General features: G+C 31.7%; 1 pseudogene; it reads right to left on the bottom strand.

Annotated features, from left to right (window-relative positions):
- Positions 1-11,704: 11,704 nt before the first annotated feature.
- LOC108483351 (1-aminocyclopropane-1-carboxylate oxidase 3-like) lies at positions 11,705-13,048 on the bottom strand (annotated as a pseudogene).
- Positions 13,049-13,506: the final 458 nt, after the last annotated feature.

Here is a 13,506-nt window from a genome sequence, read left to right on the forward strand (position 1 = left end):
ATAACAACCTAAACACTAAAACCCTAAAAGTTAACCCTAGCCCCTTAGCTTGTTGGCGCCGCAACCACCCCCTGACTGTCGGCCAATTGCCCTCTGCGCCACTAGTTCTGCAGCACTAGCCATACCCTGCAAAAACAAAGTAAACAAGCAAGGCAGAAGCAAGATATAGCAAAAAATAATAATAAAGCATGTAAAAAATAGGCTATAAAAAGCCGAATGAAAAAACGGATTGGGGGTTGGATTTTTTTATCAATACAAAGGATATTTCAATATACACAAGCAGATTCGGGAAAATATAAAGAAAGAATACGAGAATAACATCAATCCAGCAACCAAAAATACCAACATCAAACGTTTAAGCTGATTTTTTTAATTCCATTTTTAATTTCATTTTCGGGCCTATTTTCTCACCTATATATATATTAAAACATATAAAAATATAATTAAAAAAAACAAGAAATTTACCTTTTCCGGCCACCGTGCACGGTGAGCAGCGCCGGCGCCGGCGACGGTCCGACTACCGAATGGTGGCCGGGCTTCCCACCAGAAATCGCCCCAGCTCTCCCTCTCTCTCCTTTTTTTTTTATTTGGTTACAAATGTTTTTTTTTTTTATTTTTAGACTATTTATAGTGCTTAAAAACGGTGCCGTTTTGGCATTAAATCCCAGGGCATAAAACGACGCCGTTTTGCCCTGGGTCGAACCAATCCGACCCGACCCGCCAGGATCCGCGTGTTTTTTCATTGGAGGGGCTAATTGCACTTTTAGCCCCCCCATTTTTTTATGGTTTTGCAATCAAATTTATTGTGCTTTCAATCTAGCCCTATAATTTGTTGCGTTTTTCAATCAGGCCCCTTGCAATGCTGCGCGTTTTGGAGGGAAGGTTTATTGCCCGATTTAGTCCCTCTTCTTTGTTTGCGCGTTGGACTTAGTCCTTTTCCCTTTATTTTTTTTAAAATTCGCCCCAAAGCTTTGATTTTAATCCAATTTCAGTCCTTTTCATTTATTTTTCAGTATTTACCTTAATTTCATATTATTTTTGCTATTTAATTCAGCTTTAAATATTAATCATGTTATATATAGTATTGTTATCAGATTATTTTTATATAATATTATTATATTATATTTAGCTATATATATATATATATTTTGTTTCTTACTATTATATGCATATATATTTATTATTATATTTATTATTAATATTATTAGCATTAGCATTTTCACTTAATATGTATATATAGATATACATGTACGTATTAATATTTTTATATCAAATGTATATATTGTATATATTATATATATTATGTATATATTTTTAATGTTATTAGTTGTATATTTCTTATATTATTCCATGTATATATTTTATATTATCTTATGAACATATTCGAAATACTATTATATATATACATATTTTTAATACCATATTGTGTATATATTATTATTATATTTATTTTATTCCTATTATATTTATTATTAATATTAGTACATATATTTTACTATACGTGTATATATATATTTTGTGTATATAGTATTATTTTTGTATATAATTATATTTATCATTATACTTATTATTATCATTATTGTTATATTTAGTAGTACTTTTATTTTCATTATAACTATTCCTATTACTAATCCTCGTATTATTACTATTGTGTTTTGTTTTTATATTATATTATATTACTGGTTGTACTACTATTAGTATTAGTTTTAGTTTCAATTAATATCTTAACATTCATATATATAAACTTTTATGTAACATTGTTAATAATTATTTTAGATATCATGGTTATTTTTTAATACATGCATATATATATTATGTGTATATTCTTTTAATAGATATTATGTATATATATTTTATATATTATTTTTAACTTATATTTTTATGTTATCCTTTTATATATTATATACATATTTTCAATACTATTAATGCACCATTAATGCCTGTTATTGTATATATCTTAATAGGTGTATGTACATAGCGTTATTAATATTATTAATATTATGTTTTTTCGTCACCTTACGTACTATTATATATTCATGTATGTATATACATTTGTTGTTTTTATTTAGTGTTTAACACTATTATTACGTTTAATACCATATGCATTATCATTGTTTTATATTATTACTATTGCATGTATATTGTTAATGTTTTAAATATTATCTATTTCATATATTCTTAGCTTTTTATTATTATTTGTCCGTCCGAATTTAGCATAGTAGTTCATACCATAGTGCAACATCAATTTTAGTTTCCTTTTACTTTTATTTGTTCTATCTAGAAATATTTTCATTCATGTCTTTAAATTAATTTCAATAAATAAGGCAACGTGCCGATTTAATATTAAATCGTTGATTTCACTGCTATGTTGGGTGAATATCATCAGCTCGTGTTAAAAAAGAACGACCTTCTCAAAAGAGATCGAAATTACAAAAATTCTAGTGTTTTGGTCGGATCACGATTAAAATTTAAATTGAACTCATATTTTTGAGAATTAAGACAACGCGTGTTTTACAAGATACTAATTTTGGGTGTCGCGAGGGTGCTAATACCTTCCTCGCGCGTAACCGACTCTCGAACCCTACTTTACTATGATTTTCACGTAAGACCTAAATTTGGCTATCATTCTTGTTCAAGAGTAAATTTTCTATTCAAAAAACATGATTTATTAGGTGTCCGATCACACCTAGAAAAAAAATCGGTGGCGACTCCCTTTTTTTAAATAAAGCCGAAAGTCGATTTTCAAATTTTCAATAAATCGCCTCAATTAGCGACCGAAAGCAAAATTTTACGTTGCTACAAGGCTTAAAAGAAATTATTGGTAAAAATTTAACAAAATGGGCCTACTGGTCTAGTGGTTAAGTGGAAAAGGTTTATGCTAGAGGTCCTGTGTTCGAATCCTGGTTTGGGCATTAATTTTTGTACTAAGGCTGTGATAGAATTGGAGGTGAACTAAAACACTGGAAAGGTAGGGTTTATCAAATTTTTCTGAGGCGTTCCCCAAAAGAACTCTTCCTGTCGAATTTCTTTTCTATTTTTCCCTCTTCACATTCTTTCTTTTTTATTTTTCTTCCAAACAGAAACTTCCCTGCTGCTATTGATTTTTACGTCGTTAAGTATTAGTTTTTGGTCTTTTTTCCTCATCGTTGCTATTCTCTACGGTTGGCGTGGATTCTGTAAGTGTTGCGGTGCATTTGTTTGGTTTTTACGATTATAAGGTTATTAAGAGAATTTTTTTCTGTTTAGGAGACGATCATCAATCTGTGGACTGTTAAAACGGCACTCTAATCAGTAAGGAACTGTCGTTGTTCTTTAAAGGTAGACTGAACTGCCGTTGTTCGTTAAAGGTAGACTGTTGTTAGTTTTTTGGGATTTGGGTATCCATAGTAAATCGTTTCAAGTGATTGATTTTGGTCTCGGATTTGTTAATAATAGGTTCTGGAGTGCTCGGGATTGCGTTAGCTTCTAATTGATACCAGATATGTACTTCGGTTGTATAGAAAATGGTTTCAGCGAAAGCTGAAACTGAAACTGTCGACGCCACACGGGCGTGTGGACTGTCGTATGGTGATACACGACCGTGTGATCGACGAGTCAGGCCGTGCGCGTACCACACAAGCACGATGGACACGGGCGTGTGATGGCTTGTAGGTCGTGTGCGAGGCACGGGCTCAGAAAAATGGGCGGTGTGGGCCACACGGGCATGTGGGGATTTTGGACCAAGCCGTGTGATTCATACCAGCAAGGCCAATTTGAGCCGTGTGACCCACACGGGTGTGTGGGCCCACAAGGGCAGGGCATACTAGCGTGTGAGCTCAATTTTTTTTGAAATGTTCTGTAAGGTTGTACGGATCGCCTAAGTCGACTGTGACCTGATTGTAAAGGCGGTAAGCATTACTCAGACCCTATACTATGAATGATTCCTAATCTGTATGCAAAAGCATGTTATTATAAGCTTGTGTAACTGTCTGATTTTGTTTATCTGTTCTGCCATGATATTGATATGCTCTGATACCTGCATATAAGCATGCCATGATATGTATGTTGCATTGATTGGGTTGGAATTGTTGTGAAGAGAAGGAAGTCTGAGAGGCAACTAGCTTGATATTTGGCAGCTACGTTGTCCTTATCTGTTGAGTACTGTTTTACGGTACCTTTTGGTGTGTAGGCCTGGATGGGTTGACTATATCCCCATACTTGGTGTGTAGGGTTAGGTGGGTCGATTCTATCCCCACATGGTATGTTAGGTCAGTCAAAAATGGTGTGCAGAGTTGGTGGGCATGTTCTCTGATATCTGATCTGTTATACATGCGATATCTTTACGGCTAAGGCCGAACTATCTGTATTCTATTATCTGTTCGTATGCTTCTGCTTATGGGAATGTACACACTGAGTTTGCCAAAATTCACCCATTCGTTTATTTTGTTTGTCAGGTAATCCCCAATAGTAGATGGATCGGTATGATGGAGGGCTCGATGGTGACCACTGGTAGATACTTATTGGTTTTATAAGTAACATTTATTTCATCGTTTTACTTTTAAAAAAAATGTTGGGATTACTCATGTCTTCGGACTCGAATTGTTTTGGGTTTATTTTGGGATTTTCAATGTTTAAGTTTATTGATTTATAACTGAATGAGGTTTTAGTTTCCACGTTAATGAAATGTTTTCACATAATAATTGGGATAGAGATTTCAAGACTTAAGTAAAGATAATAATTTGTACGATTTTCATTGGATAAGGTTTTGAAAAAGGTTTTCTAAAAGCACTTTCATTTGACGCCGCCAGATTCAGTCATAACGTCTAGGCCGGGTTTGGGGTGTTACACAATGCAACTAAGAACCAACTCGCAACTGTACACATTTGCAACCACATTGTAATAGCAAGACCAATTCTTTTACGCCTCTCACTTTGTACTATTAAAGGCAGACGAGCCATTACTGCAAAATATTAAAGTATTACATATCTTCAAATCGTAGTAAAAGGGTCACATTTCTCCAATACTAATTTCAATAACAGTAAAACAAAATCAAAAAAATTAATTGCCAAAGAACTTATAGTGATTTAGTGACTATAAGATGCTCAACTTTGGGTGGAGAAAGCAATCAAACAAGCCAAATAAGAAGAGGAAGCAATAACAAACTGTCAAAAAGAAAAATGAACAATACATATATTTACAAAGCACAAAATAGAAATTACAACTAAATATAAGGATCTATTTAGATTCTTTAAAAAAATACATATTAACAAAAATGAACAATACATATTAAGAATCTTTAAAAAAAAAACAAAATAAATTCACTACTTTATCCTAGAATGCGCTTGTTTTATGTTTTTATCCTACAAAAAAATCCTTTTTTAAAACATCCTATTTTATGACTCATTTGAATGGTTGATAAGGTAAGTTGAAGTAAATTTATAGAGAAAATTAATAAATAGGATAAGTCTATTTAAAATTATATTTGCTTATGTAAAAGTAAATAATTTATCAAGAATTTAGATTGATTTGTTCAATCTTTTATTTTTATTTTTTGCAAAACAGCAACTTAGATTGGGTGTTAACATTTACCTCCTTATATTATATTATATTATATTATATTATATATTTTTTAATTCAATCTCTAAATTTATTTATTTTTCACATTAGTACTGAAATTTGACAATTTTTCTTAAATTTAAACCTAACGTGGTATTATGATATTGCATAATGTGATTATATAAAACATTATAGTTTTTTTTTATAAAAATAGGTGATAATATGCATTATTAAAAAGTAAATATTGTTTATTTGTTGGTAAGGGGCAGGGATTTAGAGGCAATTAACATTTTTGTATTGTATTAAATTAATTAAAAAGGAAATAATAAACCAGTGTTGGAAATAATATACCACTACACATTTAACACATAATGGTTCCAACTAAAAAATTCAAATAAAAATAAACTTGGTAAAAAACCAAAGGCAAAATGAACACTATAACAGGGCCAAACAAACACTTTTACTTTGTATTGGGGATTAATATTCAATCGCACTTTAGAAAAACTATTCCAACAAAAACTGCAATACCATAAGTCATATCTGATGTTAAAGCTCAATGCAATACCATAACCATAGATCACATCCAAGTTTTAATGGCATAGCAATATCTTAATGATGATGAAGATGAGTGCAAGGATAATTAGTGGCTGTAGTAATGGAAGTGTCAACTCCATAATAGAAAACAGAGGTAAAAGTTATAAAAGGAGAATTAAAATTACTTCTAGCAAACCAAGTGCACAACAAGTCCAGTCTTAATTTTTTCAACCTTTTAGGTAAGCAGCAGACTTGCCGATAAGTCCAATAGTACTTGCAGTTGGTCAAATGTCTTAGGCCTGCAAAACAATGTAAAAGGAATATAACTCATTGATCTCGTAGCAGAATCTTAAGCCATATCTAATGTTCAAGCTCAATGCAATACCACCATAACCATAGCCCACAAATACTTTAACTTAAGCAAACTAGGTAAAGAATTCAACAAGTTAAGATGCATACTTTCAACAAGCTCCTCAGGGCCGAAGCGTAAACTTACTTTGTTTCCATTGCCAACATCACGAAGCTCTACTTGTAGTTTTAGAGGGGAACAATTATTTTAGTTAATTTTCTTTTATTGTAGGTCACTAAAGCATATAAGCAGTTAAGAAGGTTGTGAAAAGTGAACAATACATATTTATCAAATTTCTATTATAGACTTTTGCACTTATTTACAGTGAGTGCAACTCCAAAATAATTAAACAATACATAAAAAAGCAAAAAAATCAGAAAATGAACAAAGTTAACATTTCTTACTTCAAACGTAACAAAATGAAATCGAATTCCATTTTGCTTTTGCATTCAAACATACGCAAGTAGTATCCATAGATACTCAGGATAGATTGAGCAAATGTAATACTTAACCCTTCTATGAGAGATTAGAAAAAAAAGCTTAGTAGGAAGCACAAATTTAAAGGAAAAGCCGGAGGTAGGAAAAATAAGAGGAAAATGAGAAAAGAAGTAAACATGGCAAGCGAAGCAGTAAAGGTCAGAGCTTTCAGCTGCAAGGGAGTTTAGGTGGAATTGGCAATGGTGTAGCCATGGGATCTTGATTGGTTAGGGTAATCGATGGAATATGACCTCAATAAGAAGCTAACGGTGGTGGGAGAGTGGCGTGAAGGAAGAAAAACAAGAAGAATGAAAGAAAGAGCAGAACAAACAGCTTAACTTTGTTAACATTTTACAACCCAAGCTACGCAAACAAACAAACAAAAAGTTTGTAAAAGAATGGTAGTATAGCCTCACCTGAACTCGACGCTGACAGCGACAGTTGGAGATGACGGTGGCGACTAGCGAGCTTCAAAGTAGTAGATACAACAGCAGCTAGAAAGGGGTAACACCATAGCACAGCCACTTAAATCATGAAATAAAAATTAAGAAACAAAAATTAAGCATGAAACATTTACAAAATTCACACAAACAAACTAATAACACTTTAAAATAATTTGTTGAAGCTTTTGATTCATTAAAACCCAAAACAATTCAGCTACCAAATCAAACTCTAGAAACCCAGAAAAAAGAACACAAAAATTATGAGGATCAAAGTGAGACTGAAAAAGAACTTTAACTAACAAAATCAGAGGAAAAAAATAGGAATCAAAGGCCATCACTTACCGTAAATAAGGAGGTTCAACGGAAGGAAGATGAAGATGGTGAATGAAGCTTGATTTGTCGTCAATAAGTATCCAATTTCTATAACGTTTACTTTGGGAAAAATGTTTATGAAGAAATTGTCTAAAGTGTGAAAGTGAAAACGACGAAGATGAAGATGATAGACAGGATATTTTGGTCCAAAATAGGGAAAAATGTTATTAACCGTGCCTTTGAATATCTAATCAGACCCAAGACCCTGAATTGCTATTACGGGTCGTACTGTAATAGAAGATGATTCCATTCAGCGTGTAATAGCCATTACAGGCAACCAAACGTTGGTTTGGTGGTGGGCCCATTGAATTGGGTTGTAATGTATTCCTATTACACCCAACCAAACATTACCTAAATCTTCATATCTAATGCAATTTTGTACTTAGCTTATTTTTCTTCTAGTCTAGATGTTTTTCTTGGCCTTTTTACCTGAATATTATAAAAAAAAATTAAATATAATATTAGTATCTGAACTTGTCCACTTTTCCTATGTTAGTATCCAAATTTTTTTTCTATCAATTAATTTAGTACTTTTTTTCTAACATAGTTAAGTCTGAAACAGGTGGCAGAATAAAATTGTAACACATGGTATAATGACATCATCACTTTTTCCTTTTTTTTCCCTTTTCTTTTCCATTTCCATTTCTTTTTTCTCTTTATTTTCCCCCTCTCTTTCCGAACCCTAGTTGCCGCTACCGCTAGTATGCACCACAACCATACTGCGGCGTTATCATCAATGTTTGTTCTCTGATCCACCTTTCATTTCTCTCTCTCTTCTTCTCCTCTTATTTCCATTTTTATTTCTTTTTCTAGATCTACAATTCAAGCTTTTGAGGTAATGTGTGCTAGGGTTTTTTTAAAATGTTTGCTCTTTGTATGATAAAATGCCTACCTAAAACTATCAAGTTTGTTTGACAAGAAATGAGTATTGCTTTTTCATTGCCATTTGGTGAATGCAATACTGAAATGGACAATGACAGTTTAAATTCAGTAACTGAAATCCATTAGTTTTGGAAATGAAGAAAGAGCTAAAACATCACTTAGATCCATAGGTTTCAAAATCTCATATTCAGAGCCAACTGTTTTAAAAAAATGTGGTTCTGGGAAGATGATATTGGAAGGATTTGTTAGTTTTAAAGGTAGAGATTTGGAGGAAATAATGAATTCCGCCATTGATGAAGTTGTAGCAAGCTCGAAGAGCAAAGCAATGGATGTTGTTGAATCTTTAAACCCATATTTTTCATTGGAATCTTCAAAAGAATCGAGAGTTTCAAATCTTCATAATCCACAATTGGAGACTCCGACGTCAAACATTGGTTTTGTTTGTGATGTCAATTTTTTTAATTTTTTTAATGGATTGTTGGGTATTCTTATAGGTGTTCTTAAATTTCTTTTCAAAAAGGCAAATTATTAAAAGGGAAATGAGCCAAGTGAGAACATGTTTAGGCAAATTGGAACGTTGAAAACAGGCAACAGCCTCGGCTCCACCAATTTGGCTGTCGCCATCCAAATTCTTTTTCTTAAAATAAGCATCGAACACGAACCCAAATATTTATGCAGTAACCACCAAGCTGGGATTTGAATCTCAATTTGTATTCAAATTCACAAAAACATGAAACAAAAACGAAATCAAAATCAAACAGGAAATGAATCAATAATCATAGACTATCTAGTTCCTTTCAAACTTCGAAGTGCAATGCCAAAAATATTAAATATTAAATTTCTTTTCAAAAGAACTTAGAAAAGAAAAAGGAAAATTGACAAGAGGAAGAAGAAAGGAATACAGAAAAAAGAAGGAAATAAGAAAAAATGAAAAGAAAATGGAAATAATTTTTAAAAGTATTTTTTATTAATTTTTAATATATTTTGTAGATTGTGACATCATCATGATGCCATCGTTTTAGGTGTCAACTCTATTTTGCCATTTGTCCCAGACTTAAGGATGTTAAATAGAAGTACCAAACTAGTTGACAGAAAAAAGTTTGAGTATCAATCTGAGACATAAAAATCATTAGTATCAATTTAGGAGAAGTAGACAAGTTCGAGTTGTAAGTTTATATTTAACCCTAAAAAATTAAATGATTTACATAAATAATATAGGTTAAAGTTATTTATCAAAATAATATGAAATGAACAGTATTTTAGTAAATTTAACATCAAATTACCACTATTGATGGCGGTTTGAGAATCTTGTGGTGATTTGAGATCCCGAGTGACATATCAGACATTAGTTTGACAAGATGGAGAATCTTTGTCGTTTTAAGATCCAAGGATTTAGATGTAAAAAAAATTATAAAAATTTAAGTTATTGTTTAAAAGATAATATTTTTATAAATAATTTGAGACTCATTTTTATTTCTTAAAAATATTATTATTTTATAATATTTTAGTAAAACAAAAAAGGCCACATATTTCTTTTTCTTATTTTAATGTTGTTGACTAGAGTGGAAATGGATAAAGGTTAAAAGTGCAATTTACTTGATTTTGTCAAAATCCAACCCCAAGTACGTTTTCATTGAAGCATAAAAGAGTTGGTTAAATCATGCAACCGACCCTTTCTTTTTCAAGTAATTCTTCTTTTTCTTTTTTTTTTTAATTCTTGTGTTTCTTCTATCGATAGATCGTGAGATCCACCTACACCAATAAAAAAAAGCAGTCAAAAAACAAGAATCCTTTTTATTAAATAATAGGATAAACTACTTAATTGGTAATTCAATTTTTAAAGTGCTTTTATTTATTCTTGCAATTTCGTCATTCAATTTTTAAGACGTTTTTATTTTAGTCACCCAATCGTTAAATATCTAACGACAATTAACTTGTACAGACTTAATCTTGTTCACACTTTCATTTTGGTTGCCCAACTTTTAAGTTGCTTTCATTTTAGTCCGCCAAAAAATATCTTCTTTTAATATTGATTGAGATAAAAAACATTAAGGATTAAAGTGAAAAAGAGGTAGAAACTAAAATAATGCTTTAAAATTGTTAAATTGTACTTGTTTACCCTCTTTTCGAAAATTTTAAATTTCTTTTTCCTTTCAATATTGAATTTTAAATTTCAAAACATCAAAATTAATTAAATAACTTTATTGAAAATTTCTTATCATTGATAGCGTCAACCGATTTGTTACTATAATATTAAAATTAATTAAATTAATTAATTTAGTCTCCTTTAAATCTTAAAATTTTATTTTATGTTCCCTAATTAAAATCAACTCAAATAAATCATCTTTAATAGTACATTAAACCCAAATTTCTTTTGATTATATGATCTCGCGTCTTTCATACTAAGCTAAAAGTAAAGAAAAATCCTTATAATTAATTAATTTTATATTTCATGTCAAACAAAACCAAAAATTTTCATCTCTTCTTTACCCAAACGAAGAACAAGCAATTACTTTAATTAATTGAAATGATTTTTCTTTGGTTTTAGCTTAGTATGAAAGATTCGAGATTATGTAATCAAAAGAAATCTAATTTCAAAACAATTATTAAATATGAGTTATCAAGTTGATTTCATTAAAAATAATATGGAAACATAACATAAAATTTAAAATTTTCAATATTACAATAGCAAATCAATTAACACTATCAAGGGATAAAAATTTTTAACAATTTATTTAATTGATTTTATGTTTTGAAATTTAACTTTTCAATATTGAAAAAAGAATAGATTTTTCGGCAATGTGATAGACAAGTACAATTTGATAATTTTTTTAATGGATTATTTCAATTTATTTTTTTCATTTTAGTCTTTTTTTATCCCAATTAATACTTTAAAAAATGATATTTTTTGGGTGACCAAAATGAAAGCGGCCTAGAAATTGAGTGATCAGCATAAAAGACATTATGTGGCATGTATTGTTAACCGCCGTCAAGATTTAACCATTGGGTGACTAAAATGAAAGCACCCTAAAGTTGAGTGACGAAATTGCAAGATTTTCCTTTTGAGTTATCAAAATGAAAGAGCCTAAAAGTTGAGTGATCAACTAACTAGTTTACCCTAAATAATAAAATATATTAGAATTTATTTCTTGATGTTTACATTAATAATTAATCAACACAGACTAATGATACTGAACTCTTTACTAGTCTGGAATTTCTTGTTCACACACCACACTAAAGATAAGAGGAGCTTAGGAATTTTAAGCAGTTGCAATGGGAAGAGTTGTTTCCCTGGCTTTCATGGCTTGGAATCTTGGTTCCTTGGCCTGGAATTTCAGCCCAGCATATAACTTCATGTAGTCTTCAAACACAAATTTGGGGTACAACTGTTTGTTCTCCACCAGAGCCGGTGCTGGGTGGATAATGGCATCACTTCCAGGGTTGTAGAATGAAGCTATCGACATGCGAGCTCCGTTGGTTTGAGCAATCACTCGGTGCTCCACGCTCTTGTATTTGCCATTGGTGATTACCTCCAGCTGATCTCCAAGGTTGATTACAATGGAGTGGCGCATAGGGGGAACATCCACCCACTGGCCGTCTTTTAGAAGCTAGAGGCCGCTCACTTGGGCGTCTTGGAAGAGCAAGATGATACCACCAGCATCGGTGTGGGCTCGGAGTCCCTTGATTTTATCAGGTTTTGGACATGGTGGGTATTTGCTAACTTTGGTTCCAAATGTTGGACCTCTTGTCCCATGGAAAGCCTTTTTCAAGTACCCTTTTTCCAGCCCAAGATTCTCGCAGAACAAGTCGAGAAGCTCCTCTGCTAGTTTCTCCAATTTCAGTGCGAACTCTTTCATCACTTTCCTGCATTGTTTTTCAATTCCACCATGTGTCAGACAAGCTAAGAACTTCCAATCTTTTATGTCTGTGTATGTATGTATATGTAAATGTAAACCTGTATTCATGGGCGAGATCTGGGATTTCAGCCATGTTTGATTCAGGGAGATGGCGTAAGAAGAATGTGCTTTCCCAATCCATATCAGTAACCTCGGCCTGGAGACCTTCCAGGGCCTTGCTTGCTACCAATTCCTTAAACCTCTGCTCCATGCATTTCTTGTAATGATCTTTTGTCAATCTTTCAACAGTGTCCAGAAATTCATGGGAAATCCCATGGTTCAGCAGCTAAAAATACATTTAAAGAACAGTTTTATCAGCACAACAAAGAAAAGAAACAAAACTTTGAAATTAGGAAAATCTGGTTTTGAAGGATACCTCAAAGAATCCCCAGTTCTCACAGGCATCCTTGATTTGCTCCATGATTGTTGCTCTCTCCTCACCATTAAGCTTCTCTAAGTTGATCACTGGGAAAGTTGCCATTTCTCTTACAAATCTTTGTTTTCTGAAAAATCTCTCAAAGCCTCACTCTTTTGCAGAAAGCTTAGATTTTGTTGATGCAGAGTTGATGAAAGGTGTGGGGTATTTATAGAAGTTTGAAGCTGTGGGTTTGAAGGGTCTTAACATTTTTGTGGGCCAAGGGAATTTTGTGGGTTGAACTTGAAAGTGCTTTTATTATTATTATTATTATTATTATTATTATTATTATTATTATTATGGGAGTATCCCTTTGCCTTCTCTAACTTACGTTACATTTATTACATATTTTAATATATGAGGTAATATTTAATGCATTGTTTAGTTATATTTCTCATATACTATCGGTATTAAATCATGACATTTTACCATTAAATAAAACCAAAAATGATGGTAAATTTATAAATAAATACAGATAATTTTATTTAAATATAATTAAATAATAATTAATTATAAATAAATATTAAAACTTTAAACATCATCAAATATTATTCACTGATGGTATTCGAGACTTATCGCTAACTACACATAAAATATTATTCC

Source organism: Gossypium arboreum, chromosome 7 (genome assembly GCF_025698485.1).
Source record: "Gossypium arboreum isolate Shixiya-1 chromosome 7, ASM2569848v2, whole genome shotgun sequence".
Lineage (NCBI taxonomy): Eukaryota > Viridiplantae > Streptophyta > Magnoliopsida > Malvales > Malvaceae > Gossypium > Gossypium arboreum.